Source organism: Schistocerca gregaria, chromosome 5 (assembly GCF_023897955.1).
Source record: "Schistocerca gregaria isolate iqSchGreg1 chromosome 5, iqSchGreg1.2, whole genome shotgun sequence".
Classification (NCBI taxonomy): domain Eukaryota; kingdom Metazoa; phylum Arthropoda; class Insecta; order Orthoptera; family Acrididae; genus Schistocerca; species Schistocerca gregaria.
In genome coordinates, this window is record NC_064924.1 from 328,301,252 (window position 1) to 328,313,575 (window position 12,324).

General features: G+C 43.2%; 1 pseudogene; it reads left to right on the forward strand.

Annotated features, from left to right (window-relative positions):
• Nucleotides 1-215: 215 nt before the first annotated feature.
• Nucleotides 216-333, forward strand: LOC126274559 (5S ribosomal RNA; annotated as a pseudogene).
• The last annotated feature ends 11,991 nt before the right edge of the window (nucleotides 334-12,324 follow it).

Here is a 12,324-nt window from a genome sequence, read left to right on the forward strand (position 1 = left end):
TGTTCACAGTAACACACTCTCTGCCCTACCTTGCTATTCGTAACGAATCCTATTCCCATTATACCGTTTCTTAGTGCTGTTGATATTACCTTGTAATCATATGACCAGAAATCCTTGCATTCTTTCCATTTAACTTCATTGAGCCCTCCTACTATATATAGATTGAGCCATTGCATTTCCCTTTTGAGATTTTCTAGCTTCTCTACCATGTTCACGGCAACGGCCTTGCCGCAGTGGATACACCGGTTCCCGTCAGATCACCGAAGTTAAGCGCTGTCGGGCGTGGCCGACACTTGGATGGGTGACCGTCCGGGCCGCCATGTTCTGTTGCGATTTTTAAGGGTGCACTCAGTCTCGTGATGCAAACTCAGGAGCTACTCGACCGAATGGTAGCGGCTCCGGTCAAAGAACACCATCATAACGACTGGGAGAACGGTGTGCTGACCACATGCCAATCCTATCCGCATACTCATCTGAGGACGACACGGCGGTCGGATGGTCCCGATCGGCCAGTTATGGCCTGCAGACGGAGTGCTACCATGTTCACACTTCTGACATTCCAAGCCCTGTCTCGTAGGACGTTATCTTTTCTCTGGATATTCAGTCTTTTTCTGATGGTCACCTCCCCCTGTCTAGTCCTCTTCCGAGGTTCCGAATGGGGACTGTTCCGGAGTATTTAGGGAAAGGAGAGATCATTATGAAACTTTTTCGGTTACAGGCCTTTGAATACACATTACGCGTCATTAATGTAGTGGTTTCGATTGCTTTCTGCATCCTCATGCCGCTGATCGTTGCTAATTCTTCCATCTTTAGGGGCAATTTCTCACCTCAAAGACAAGAAAGAGAGCTGAACCACTGTCCGTTCATCTGCCCCCCTTTGACAAGATTTGGCAGAATGAGCCAATGCCCAATGAACGATGCACGCCTAGGGAAGCAGGCGTTGGATGATGGGGACGTTATTTATGCAGCCAGACGTTTGCTCCGAAGTCGCCCAGTGGAGTGGTACCATGCGGCCATACTAGTTCTCCCAGTACGGTGGCGTAGCATTTCACGGAGATTATGTTGAGAAGTAGATTTTGTAGCAACAACAGTGGGGAATAATATGGTGTATTGGAGCCCTGAAGAAAATCCACCTCCTTACGGAGAACAAGTGTTGTATTACTTATTGAACACACATCGTATATAAATAGTCGACTTTTCTGTCGCTCGATTTTGAAGTGGAACAGGAAAGGGAATTGGTATTGGTAAAAGGTTCCCTCTGCCATGGACCATATGGCGTTTTCTGTTTTATGTAAGTAGATGTGGATGTAGTAAAGCGGTCATTGCTGTACAGCATACACTAGGTCACTGAAAACTTCATTAAACATTGTACAATCTTCGAATACACTATATGATGTTAGAATTAGACTGTATTTAAATTTCGTTTGAAAACTCTGCATACATTTATATAGTTTACACGAACGTACGTATAAGTAACTTACAGGAGAGTAAGGAGAGAAATATGCCTCAGGTTTGCTTTGGTCGTTATTACTGCTTTTAGTTGAATATTATTTCATGACGGTCCCAACAACAAAATAAAAAACTACTACTAGATAATGTCGTGTAATGAAGCAGGTGGCGACATTACTTTTCCTCTGTATGTATTTGCTGTTGTTGAGATAAATATCACAGTAGTAAGAGCGGACGCATAAAAAAATCACCTCCGTGATATGTAATTATTTTGCTAGGTTCTCTACATTCGCTTTATTATAGCACGCAAAGTGTGAGTTAAGGTACAACTTTTCATACATTATCATTCTGCGTCTCGGCGGATAGTGGGTCAGGGGAAGATTAACGCAAAAAAAGACGCATCCGCTTCCAGCAACTTCTAGAGCCGTGCAGATCACTGATGATCCGGCCCTTCTCGCAGCACGATTGCTGTGCCCGGAGAGACCGCACATTTAATGGCCCTGTTTACGACTCATGTTAGCTTATAGCACTGTAGAAGCACCGAGCGTGGTCTCATATTACCTCAATTACTGGCAATTCACCGAGAACGAGGCCGTCTGACAGATCTGTCGCAGCCGGTTTTGTTTACACTAAGTCCGTCAAGTCCTTGTCCCCGTCAGAAATGATGGGAATGAAAGTCGCCACCTCCAGCACCCCTGTGACACATCAAACTTTATTTCGTGGTGGGATGGTTCACTGGATTGTCTGTCGTACACAGCGCGGTAATCCAAGTCGCTGGAACGCACCTATTTTGCTGAAAGGCAGACAGAAATACACCAAAAATAGAGCGTAATATGAAGGAATTATTCGAATGGGACGGAAACAGATGGATGTGTTGTATAACTACAGAAGCACAAATGCTTACAATTTCGGGAAAAGGTCGATGATTTAGTCATGAATTGTTCAAGTCAATATCCTGTAGCTCCACCTCTAGCCCTATAAAAGGCCGTTATTCAGCTTGCAATTAATCAATACAGTTGTTGTGTATCCTCCTGAGGGACATCGTACCAAATTTTGTCCCATTGAAGTGATAGACCTTCAATATGGCGATATACATGGTGGGCTCTGCCCATAGTGCTCCAAACTTTCTCAGTTGGGGAGAACTTGCTGCAAGGGTAAGGTTCGGCAACCTTGAAAACAACAGCCGAAAATCTTCTCGTGTGCGGGAACCCTTGCATTACTGAAATGTAAGCCCAGGATAGCTTGACACGACGGGCAACAAAACGGGACTTAGAATATCGACGATGCACTGCGGTATTAAGCGTGCTGCGGGTGACAGCCAAAGGGTTCTGTGAAAGGAAATGACACCCTGGAGCAATATTCCTAGTTGTCGGACTGTATGCTGGGTGACAGTCCAGTCGGTGTATCACCACTGTCCCGGGTGTCTCCACCCACGTACCTGTTCTGTAAACTAATTAGCTAGAGTATAATTGTCTTCAGTGATGAGTGCCGCATCGAATTAAGCCCCGATGGCCAGTGGAGAGTGTCTGGAGAGGCCCCAAGGAAGGTTGGCTTACCAACTTTACTGTCGCCCGCAATACAGCTCGAAAACCAAGAGTAAAGGTACCGTGGATGTCATTGATTTTCACAGCATAAGGCCTTTGGTTGTCATCCGCGGTCCCCATATGGTACAGCGGTAAGTCGACGATATTCTGAGCGTCGTTTGGTCTTTCTTCGTAACAAGCCGTCCTCTGCCCACATTTCAGCAAGAAGATGCCCACCCGTAGACTTCGAGATTTTCTACTGCTTGTCTTCATACTTGCCAAACCATACCTTGTCCAGCGAGGTCACCGGATATGTTGCCAACTGAGAACGCGTGGCTTATTATGGACAGAGCCCTCCACTCAGCTCGGGATTTTTACGCTCTGACGCACCTAATTGGACAATATTTGACACAACATCTATCAAGAGGACATCCTACAACTCAATCAGTCAATATAAGCCAATAACTGCTTCCCTAAGGGCTCGAGGTGGATCAACGCGCTATTGAATTGCTCAGTTTGAAACTGTCCTTTTAGAATAAATAATCCAATTTTTCGGAAATTGTAATCATCTGTTTGTCTGTATATGCACATTTCTTTTTCAGATCTTTAAAGTGTACGTCTATGATCCGCATGAGAATTTGTCATTTCATTATATTGCCACAAGCGCAGCGAAATACACTCCTGGAAATGGAAAAAAGAACACATTGACACTTGTGTGTCAGACCCACCATACTTGCTCCGGACACTGCGAGAGGACTGTACAAGCAATGATCACACGCACGGCACAGCGGACGCACCAGGAACCGCGGTGTTGGCCGTCGAATTGCGCTAGCTGCGCAGCATTTGTGCACCGCCGCCGTCAGTGTCAGCCAGTTTGCCGTGGAATACGGAGCTCCATCGCAGTCTTTAACACTGGTAGCATGCCGCGACAGCGTGGACTTGAACCGTATGTGCAGTTGACGGACTTTGAGCGAGGGCGTATAGTGGGCATGCGGGAGGCCGGGTGGACGTACCGCCGAATTGCTCAACACGTGGGGCGTGAGGTCTCCACAGTACATCGATGTTGTCGCCAGTGGTTGGCGGAAGGTGCACGTGCCCGTCGACCTGGGACCGGACCGCAGCGACGCACGGATGCACGCCAAGACTGTAGGATCCTACGCAGTGCCGTATGGGAACGCACCGCCACTTCCCAGCAAATTAGGGACACTGTTGCTCCTGGGGTATCGGCGAGGACCATTCGCAACCGTCTCCATGAACCTGGGCTACGGTCCCGCACACCGTTAGGCCGTCTTCCGCTCACGCCCCAACATCGTGCAGCCCGCCTCCAGTGGTGTCGCGACAGGCGTGAATGGAGGGACGAATGGAGACGTGTCGTCTTCAGCGATGAGAGTCGCTTCTGCCTTGGTGCCAATGATGGTCGTATGCGTGTTTGGCGCCGTGCAGGTGAGCGCCACAATCAGGACTGCATACGACCGAGGCACACAGGGCCAACACCCGGCATCATGGTGTGGGGAGCGATCTCCTACACTGGCCGTACACCTCTGGTGATCGTCGAGGGGACGCTGAATAGTGCACGGTACATCCAAACCGTCATAGAACCCATCGTTCTACCATTCCTAGACCGGCAAGGGAACTTGCTGTTCCAACAGGACAATGCACGTCCGCATGTATCCCGTGCCACCCAACGTGCTCTAGAAGGTGTAAGTCAACTACCCTGGCCAGCAAGATCTCCGGATCTGTCCCCCATTGAGCATGTTTGGGACTGGATGAAGCGTCGTCTCACGCGGTCTGCACGTCCAGCACGAACGCTGGTCCAACTGAGGCGCCAGGTGGAAATGGCATGGCAAGCCGTTCCACAGGACTACATCCAGCATCTCTACGATCGTCTCCATGGGAGAATAGCAGCCTGCATTGCTGCGAAACGTGGATATACACTGTACTAGTGCCGACATTGTGCATGCTCTGTTGCCTGTGTCTATGTGCCTGTGGTTCTGTCAGTGTGATCATGTGATGTATCTGACCCCAGGAATGTGTCAATAAAGTTTCCCCTTCCTGGGACAATGAATTCACGGTGTTCTTATTTCAATTTCCAGGAGTGTATGACAAATTAAGAATTTTCTGTACCCAATCTTTACCCAATCGTAGTAGTGAGCAGGAAATTTATCACTATAAAACATGTATCTGCGAGGTACATGGAGATAAGAGAATCAACATTTTAATCAGATGGTATATCCTATGTAAACTTCTTATTGCGTCGGCTTCCGCTGCCAGAGTCAGTCCGCTTGAATGATTCCTGGGTACGATGCCGCGTCGTCATGTATAAAACTACTGCTGCTGGAGGAAAAAACCAACGTTTCGGCCACCGTTGCAGTGGCCCTCTTCTGGGGTTGTAAATTCCGTCCACAGGCTCTGGCAGATGCATCAGTACTTGCTAACCGCTGTGTAGTCCTCCGCCAATGGCGTCACTGGATGCGATATGGATGGATGCGGGGGCAGGACGCTACTCTCCAGGCCGTTGTCAGTTGTTTTCGTGTTCTCCTGTCGCTACTATTCAATCGTTCCGATCTTTAGCTCTCGTAGTACTGGGAATTGAGCCTACGACTTCTGTATGGCGGTCTGCCGCGCTTACCACTCAGCTACAGATGGGAAATCCCCTAAACGACACTGCAGTACAATTCAAAATTATTCCAACATAGTTTATGTACTTCAGTTACCAGAACAAAAGTACCTGTTTGTGAAGTATTCTCTTGAAGTAACAAATTATGGGACAGACGTAGAGACAATTCCACACTTTACTGATTTGCTAAGGCACCTTCCTATTCCGGACGAATGCTCTAGATTTTGAGATACGTTTGGTAGCTGATGAGACCATACAGCCTTTAAATCGCTTGTACATCAACTGGGCATCATAATAAATTGTTTGACGGAGCTGGTTGAGGGAACTAAACTTTTACTGAAATAGGTTTGAAGGGAACCGCAAAGTATACTAATCTTGTAGGTTTTAAAGACCTTCCACTTGGTATACATATTTTATCTAATGAGAATATCTCATGTCCATAGTAGAGAATTACAGAATCGTAGTTATGCACTAGTGTTACAATTTGTACAGGGCTGACAAGGATAATACAAATTATAATTGAAACAGTATATAACGAATTGCTACGAATGTGTTTCACACTATATTTAGTAGCTATATTATAGTAGCAATGGCTGGTGACTAAGGAACCAAGAAATATACCATACTTACGATTAGCTACAGAGAAACCTGTAATCATTTCAGATGACCAATTAATAACAGAAATTACTGTTAATCTACAACATTCACACTACAGTTAAGTCGAGGACGTAATATGATATTGACACGTTCTTTACTACTAATTTTGTGTGTTGATTCCATTTCAGATGATAGGCAACATTAATCCACAAACCGAAAATTTTATGCTCGCTGTACAACTTATAGCATTTTCACCCACATTAAATTACAAAGTCTAGTTTTCCTCTTATATCAAAAAAATTGTTTGTTCATAATAAATTGATCACATGGTTTCCCTCTAACACAACTCTTAGGATTTGATTTCCTTTGTCTGCTACGATTTATGATATTTTATTTGTGATTACAACATGCTGTCATTAGCAAACGTATTTTTCCCAACGTTACCGAAAATTCGCAATGTCTATCAAAAAACAGTATTGGTCCTAAAATACTGCCTTGAGGGAATTTCATGTTAATGTTCTTAGGATGTGATTAATGTTTAACTAAAAATTTTCCCTTTTTTTGGAGCCTATACTTTCCCTATCCTCTGTAGACAGATTTTACGTCCGGTATCAACGTCATCAGAAAGTTAATATCCCTTTATTTAAAAAAATAATAATTACAATTTCTGGTTCAAAATAGTTCAGATGGCTCTGAGCACTATCGGATTAGCTACTGTGGTCATCATTCCCTTAGAACTTAGAACTATTTAAACCTAACTAACCTAAGAACATCACGCAACACCCAGCCATCACGAGGCAGAGAAAATCCCTGACCCCGCCGGGAATCGAACCCGGGCACCCCGGTGTGGGAAGCGAGAACGCTACCGCACGACCACGAGATGTGGGCCAATTTCTGGTACTCAAATGTCTCCGATAAATATTTTTTCCAACTCTGTATGAACTCTTCATTTGAAATGGACACCTTTTTATATCACTGTATATACTGCCGCGACACTGATATCGTACGAGTCGCAGGAAATTACTAACTGTTATTGTTGACACAGTACTGCGCTTATATACACACACACACACACACACACACACACACACACACACACACACACACACACCATAACTGTTCATTTCTTTCCTCCTTTACACTTTTCCTCCATGAAATAGTAGTTGCCTTTCCTTCAAGAGCTTTTTGTCGACCACATTTTTCTTAATGTGTACTGCTTAAGGCAAGGACTTCACGTAAAGTATTTAGTAGAGGTCTGCACTGAAAGCTTTGTCCAAACACTTCACAGACTTGATTGATTTAATTAACAGTCCTAAACAACTCCATTATCCTCCGTTTTTTGGGGAAAGACTGAATTTCACGCTGTACTTAATTAACTTTAAAATCCTGCCACGCTTCACCCCGTACATTATCCAGTGGAAAGAACTTGTTCCAAGAAGATCTCTTAGCAGAAGTTCCCCTGCCGTTAAAGCTGCCGAAAGGAAGCTATTAAAGGCACTGAATGGATGTGAAAGGAGATGGACGAGTAGCTTCTTTCTCCTGTTCTTTAGTAAATGCTGCTGCTTTTAGCTCGTAATTCTTTCACAGAATAAATGTCTCCGAAACCTCGTTTGCATATAAATTTGTGGTAGACAGTGGTTTATTTATACGCTTAAAGCTGCACTTGTGAAGGTCCTCAACTCACTCGGCTCAGGGCAATAAAGACAGGTCTAGAACTGGAAGCGTGCTAGGATCTATTTAGCTTTCCCTTACTTGTCCTGATAACTCAATACCAGCTTCTAATTCGTCATTCACTATCTTGCTATAAATTTTCTTTTATTTCACAATATATTGTTTCTAAAGAGTGATAAAGTTATAAGATGCAAATTACAATGTAGAAAATTAACTTTATGCATCCTATTGTTCTTTACTACTAACGGTATTACATTTTTAAAAAAATATGGTTTCATGAGTGAAGCATCTGAAATGTGCACTGGCCGCCACGTGTCTAATTTCATTTCCTCAATCAATGGACAGAAACGGAATGTACGACATAAATTATAAGCAGCTGAAGAGCACTAAATATAAAAGTCTAGAACAACCATAAGATGAGCCTTTTAATAAACTGAATTTTTCTAGAACTTGGCAACTGTTACAGTCTCTGCCATTAATCACGCCGTCATGTACATTCAGTACATATGAAATTTAGTGACACTGCTATTTTTGTTTTTGTTTTTAATAGTGTGATGGCAACAATCTCTGCACACTTAACATAGAATTGCTTGGTTTATTTGTGGGAGGGAACCAAACGGCGAGGTCATCGGTCCCGTCGGAGTGGGGAAGGATGAGGAAGGAAGTCGGTCGTGCCGTGGAATCATCCCGGCATCTGCCTGAAGCGATTAGGGAAATCACAGAAAACTGAAATCAGGATGGCCGGACTCCGGTTTGAACCACGGTCCTAACGAATGCGAGTCCAGTGTGTTTAACACTGCACGACCTCGCTCAGAACTTCAGACAGAACACTTTTTTGAGGTTAACATGAATTTTTAGATACAAAATATCACGTGGGGCTTTCCTTGAGATAAAATAGTAGAAATTGATCTAATTGTATGCCACGGTTCATTCATTCCAATATTTTCAGGTTTTTCATCAGGAAGTAATAGTTATAACAACAACAACTATCTTTTCGTTCAAAATCTGTAGTTATACTTTCACATGTTGCTTCCAACTTGTTTCTTCTTCCATTTGTTGATAAGTGTAGAATAACACCTTATCTTCAGTGCAAATGGTTAACGATATTTTCCAATAAAAGTGGAGCAGCACATTCTTTCAATCTGGGTCGCTCCAAAACGATCGTCAGTGCTCTCTTGCAGTATTCTGCTGAGTCATATGACTGAGAACAAAGTAGTTTGACAGATCTCAACAGTGAAAAAAATTATTATGGAAATAAAAATTAATTACCCCATGGTACCCAGAAACTGCAAGTTTTTTTAGTATAAATGTCTAGTCTGACAACGAATACGTCTGCAATCTCTGTTACATAATTTAAATCGTAAAGAGATCCATACACTTTGTTCCTCGTATTAAATATCAGATCACTTTGTCATTTACCCTAGCTAGATTTTAATCTTGTACAATATTCGCAAACTTGCGTTTAAACACTCAAAACAAATGTACGGTCAACCGAAATTCCTTTTATTTTTACACTATTATTTTATTCGTATTATTATTTCGTTTCTTGACAACTACATGTGAGTAACGTAACCTGCTACCAACCGAGCTTCTCTTATTTGTGCATATCGACATATCGAGTTAGTCCTATCTAATACGTGTCATACATACTTGACTAATACCTGGTGGTTATAATTAAATTTCCCGTGTTTACGTGTTGTACGAGAACCAAAAGTAGTAGCAGTTTTTAAAGAAAACACATTCCCTTATTTACTACGACGTCTTGTCATGCCCAATCTCCTCTACGGTATAATTGGGTTACGTATGTATTTTCAAATTTCCAGATTCATGTGGAGCTGTGTGTGGTAGTCGATGAAAGTACCCAATTAGAAAGTTATGTCCACTCTTCATATTGATGCTAATCCATACGATCTCGCACGCAGTTTCTTAAATATTATGAAGAACACATCCTCATTTCCTATTAGCCTATCTTCTAAATGTACTCTCAGATTTCATACAAAAATCTGACTATTTGCAGGTTGGTGTTCTAGTTTTCTGTTCCTAGTAGTATTCTTCCGCTCCAATGTTGCAAAAACCGAGACTTTGTCACGAATGCTTTGCACGTGATCACCAGGATTTTAATAGTTCATCTGTTGCGGGCATTTAGTTAGTTAGACCTTAGCCTAATATAGCAGTATTTGGACCAGATGGAATGTCGCCTAATCTAAGAAAAACCCATACACAGGCAGATACCTCGGAAGCATCTTATGATGTGTAGTGCACAGCTGACCTGTTTAGGGGGAGCCTACTGTACTCAGTCATTTCGCACAAGTCAACGAAGTCATATCCTAGCTTTTCATAGAACCTTAAAAATATCAGGCTCACTCATCCGCCTCAGACCGAGGCGGAAACGACCAATTCTGGGGACAATGCACAAGATGATGAGCAATCCTGGTCTTCACTTTTTAAGCCAGGCGCTGGAATGATCCAAGTATGGGCCTGCGGCCCAGACGACAGGCATCGCTTGGTCGAAGTGTGTCGCATTGAGTCATTTGCGCCACACTGCTCCCATAGTGTCTGTCGGAACAACATCTCCAACATGATAAATGAAGCCTTGAAACATACGAACTGAGGGCACCAGATGATCCTTCCCATCGTTTGCTGCCGTTTCCCTGTATCCTCGGACTCTTTCTCACAGGCTTGCCTGTGACGTAGTACAGTGCGGGCGTCGAAAGTGGCGCAGTGCGTTGTACTGCCTCAGTTTCAGCTTCATTAGAAGACAGCAACCTAAACCTATTCGTAATAGGCATCGTTATATAGTCCTCAGTACTCATTGGTCCGTCATTCCTTTGTAGAGGGCCATTAAACCAGTCCCTGAAGCGTTACTGACGGTAGTACCAACGTGTATTAATAACAAGTGTGTTTTCTGGAAAGGGGACATTATCCATAGGCGAGGATAGTACGTAGCACTTATACAACCCCTTTATAAAGGAAAACACTTATGCATACATTAACGGAGTGAAACAGGTTCATCAACTAAGAGGCCTATACTGGAACTATTTTTAGAATATAATTGTCAGATTGTATTCCTACAGGCTTTCATAGATGAACAGTTACAAGCTGTCGTTATTTCTACGTCATAAAGCTGTTGGCAGGCCTTGATTTTTGGAGATGTTGGATATTAAGCTCTAAATGACTGACACAACTTCACAACAAAAAGTCACAACTAACATTTTAGTTGCGGGTGTCTAGTATTTTCACTTGAATCTGGCTCTCAATGAAAGATATGCCGAGACATAAGTGTGGTTCCGAATTCCGACATGTTCACCAACATTCTACATATTCGACATAAAAGTTTTCTAGGTACCGTACAGCGTCATAATGTATAAAACTACTGATGCTGGATAAAAAGCAACGTTTCGGCCACGGTTGCCGCGGATTTCTTCTGGGACTTCCAAAGAAGAAGGCCGTGGCAACCGTGGCCGAAACATTCGTTTTTATATACATTCTGACGCGGTACCATACCCAGAAAACTTTTATATCGACTGACTCTGGCCTTGGAAGCCTACGCAATTATATTATAAATATTGTATGAAATCAAATCTAAGCGCAATATTGACCACATATCCTTCAGTCCTTAAGGCCGGTATAGTTCCTGGTGTTCGCAATTACTGATAGGTTATGTGCCAATAGCAGTTTAACTGTCTCGTTATGCTAAAAGTTTTTCACACCAAAAAATTCTACAACAAATTTGGAAAAAATGCAGACTAGGGGTTAATGTTTCGTCAACTGCAAGGGCATTAGAGACAGAGCCCAAGCTGGGATCGAGGAAATTAATCGGAATGATCTTTTGAGAGGACCCAAACGGGCATTTACCTTGAGTTATTAAGGGAAACTATGGAAAAACTACTTCTGGATAGCCGAATGGCAATTTAAACCGCTGAAACCCCGAACGGGATTTTCTTAATTCGCACAGTCCGGTAGTCCGTATCACTTTCTTTCACGAGGTGTGCATGTGCAAAGTTCCCCGAGAAATTTTTTGTGAGGAGTCTCTTTTTCCTGATATAATGAAGATCTTGTTCCTCCTCAAGTGAAGGCTCTGATGCGGGAAAAGGCCAAGCTCAGTTTTGCACGAGTTTTCCTTTATAGAACAGTGCAGACTTGGTAAAGAAGCTTTTCCCTCTCAAGGAAGTGTACGAACGGGTTTAGTGATTACTTGTGAATGGAACCATTCCTTGGTCCCGTTGAGGCAGGTCTTCTGTTTCCATTCGACTTTCACGGAGAAAGGGTTGAAACAGACGTTTGGCCACTAATTAAAAAATGTGTCTGTCTAACTGTTTCCCGTTGGCACAAGATTGATGGATAATACGCGAATTTACTAAAGACATATCCACAATTATGTAAAAGAAAGACATTCGCCAACGTCGCGTGTTTCTCCTTAAGAAATACTTAATGATTCCTCTCCAGATTCTGCATTATTATAAAATG